Source organism: Anthonomus grandis, chromosome 1 (assembly GCF_022605725.1).
Source record: "Anthonomus grandis grandis chromosome 1, icAntGran1.3, whole genome shotgun sequence".
NCBI lineage: Eukaryota > Metazoa > Arthropoda > Insecta > Coleoptera > Curculionidae > Anthonomus > Anthonomus grandis.
Window position 1 is genome coordinate 5,444,470 of NC_065546.1, and position 2,886 is coordinate 5,447,355.

Here is a 2,886-nt window from a genome sequence, read left to right on the forward strand (position 1 = left end):
TGCCCTTTTGCATATATGTATAGTTTATACGTTGAAATTTCAAAAAATGCAAGTCTTGCATGCATATCTGTCCGCAGAGTCGATCTTGCATGCAGTCTACCATGCTTGCATTAATATCGTTTTGGTGACTCATTTCATTGTAAATATCCTTTTGCATTGGTATAATTTGACATTTGACAGGCTTTAAACCTCTCATTATGTATCAGACTTATCAGACGCATGCAGCCACTGCTTGCAACCGCTGCTGTGTTTGGCTGCTTAGTAGGAAGTGGTTTACCTTGTGCAGTGGAAACGCAAGACGCAAGCGTTTTTAAAAACTTGAGAGCAGACTCGGGCAATAGTTTCACTTTGTTTTATCTGCCATTAAATCAGGCACTGAAAAAGCGCCCACCAACATAATTCAACGACCGATAACAGCTGAAGAAAAATTAGGTGTTACGTTAAGGTAAACATAAAATATATATTATTATGACAAATAATATATACAATTTAACTTATAAATTTAAATAATATCGTAACTGATCGTTTTGATCATGGTGATCATTATCAGATCCTTGCCATATTGAATCTTTATCCATATTTAATGAGCATCTATCTTGCTATTGAGGTAAATGTGAGGCTGATTCTTATTCACGAATCTTCCATACTATCCATACTATCTCGAATCTGTAGAAAGATTAAGTGAAGATCTCTCTTGCTGTTGAGGCAAATCAAATTTGTAAATGTTGAAGTTTTGCTTTTGCAATTAAATGCAGGAAAAGCTGTTTTACACTTAAACGCAATACTTCTGTAGAACATATCTACATCGTCTTCTTGGGCAACATTGGTTTTATTCACAAATGTTTCGACGATTTTCTCTCTGGTCTTTTTGTTTTCTTCAAGTATTTTTGAAATGTTATTAGTCATTTTTCTCTTAGGTAGTTTTGCAGGAGTGTAGGTACTTGTCGCACTAGAAGTTGATGGCGAGGCAGTAGAAAAATATTCTAAGTTGTACTTTCTGTCTTTTCTACCAAATTATGGTCTAAATCGGAAAATGCCTCATCATTGCTCTCCTGTGTCTCTTCATCTATGTTGGATATCGTACTGAAAAAAAAAACAGTTTTTTATCGAAACTTTAAATTATTTGCTACTTTCGTTTGAAAAAAACACTAACTATTACCTTCTTTCCTCTGAAACCGTTTCAAGAAATGAAAGACAATCGAACAGAGGCCACTTTTTGCGCTTTACCGCTGCTGATGATCCGGTTCCTAATTGGCCACTCCTTTTTAGTCTCTTGCATATATCGCGAATGGACCTCCATCTCTTTTTGCAATCACCATCTGTAAAAATAAAACAACTTTTTTATTTCAGATACCTGACTACTGGTGAAACCTTTAGATCCCTCGCTTTTGGGTTCCGGATTTCACACTGCCACATTTCCAGAATTTTTAATGCTGTTCTTTCGTCGATATGTCAAAGATTAGTATCTGTTTTATTACCTTCCCTTAACGAAAATGTATGCAAGCAGAAGGCGATAGAATTTTGGGAAAGATAGCAATTTCCCCACTGTGTCGGAGCAGTTGACGGAAAGCATGTTTGTATAGTGTCTCCAGCAAATAGTGGATCTTTATATTTCAACTATAAGAACTTCTTTTCAATTGTACTCTTGGCTTTGGTTGACGCTCGATATAAATTTTTAGCGGTGGACATTGGATCTTATGCCAAAGAGGGTGACAGTGGAATATTTGCCAAATCTACCATAGGCAAACAGATATAATGCAATTGATTTTGTTTTCCTCCGGAAAATGTTGTGCAGGGCACACAGACTAATTTGCCTTACGTCACTGTCCGAGATAAAGCCTTTCGACTTCATTCAAATATAATGAAACTCTACAATAAAATTCAAGCCTGAGAAATTTTTGATAAATCTGTTTTTAATTACAGGCTCAGTAGAGCTAGAAGAGTGTCAGAAAACGCTTTTGGATTCTTATGCCAAACGTTCAGAGTTTTTTTTACGCCACTTGCAGTTAAGCCAAGCACTGCAGATTTGTTAATAATGGCAACAGTGTGCCTCCATAATTTACTGAGAGAAGATTTTGATGACACCAGAAAACGTATTGCAGAGCTAGGGCCACCAGATATAGCTGACGGACAAGAAAGAAGAAATATGGTACCTTTAATAAGAGGTGGTGGATTTGCCAATGCCGAAAGATTTACCGTAAGGGACAAATTTAAAGATTTTTTTATGACCGAAGGAAGAATACCTTGGCAGGATAATCAAGTTTTAAGAACTTAATGTTACAATTTATTTTGTTTCTTTGTACTTCAACTCGATAATTTAAAAGACAAATATATAGGGTGTCCCATTTAAAAATATTGAAAGTAAGGTTGTATTTGAAACACCCTATATAAAAAAAATTCTATCCAAAAAAAATGCGAAACTAAAAATAAGAATCGGCGTGTGCGAGCCTTTTTCCAAAAAACAAATACTTTAATTTTAAATGAATTAATCCGCTACTTCACGGAAGCACTATATAATAAATTTTAATCTGCTTTATTATTAGCAAAAAATAGTCATATAATACATACCTGTTTTACCCTCAATGCGAGATGCTATTTCTTGCCACACATTATCTTTAGCAAGATTATCTTTATATTTCTTATCCGAACTGTCATACAAACATTTGTAAAATGACATCAATTCAATCAATGCCATTTCCTCATCACGGGAGAAGTGTTAATCACCATTCATCTTTTATTTTTATTACGCAAAACACGAGAATAAAAAAATAAAAGACCCAAAAACACGTGCGAGGCGCAACAACTGCTCAACCAGCGCGTCCAGACTGGTCCCCCTGGCAGTCGATGCAGCCGTCGCATGCGATGCGATGCGACCGACGCGCTAGT

General features: G+C 35.9%; 1 long non-coding RNA gene across 1 annotated transcript; it reads right to left on the bottom strand.

Moving 5' to 3' along the window:
- Positions 1 to 562: 562 nt before the first annotated feature.
- LOC126741336 (uncharacterized) lies at positions 563 to 2,661 on the bottom strand. Its single transcript, XR_007662168.1, has 3 exons — positions 2,569 to 2,661; positions 1,160 to 1,319; positions 563 to 1,083 (listed from the first exon to the last, which is right to left on the bottom strand). It is a non-coding gene; the product is annotated as an uncharacterized LOC126741336 (long non-coding RNA).
- Positions 2,662 to 2,886: the final 225 nt, after the last annotated feature.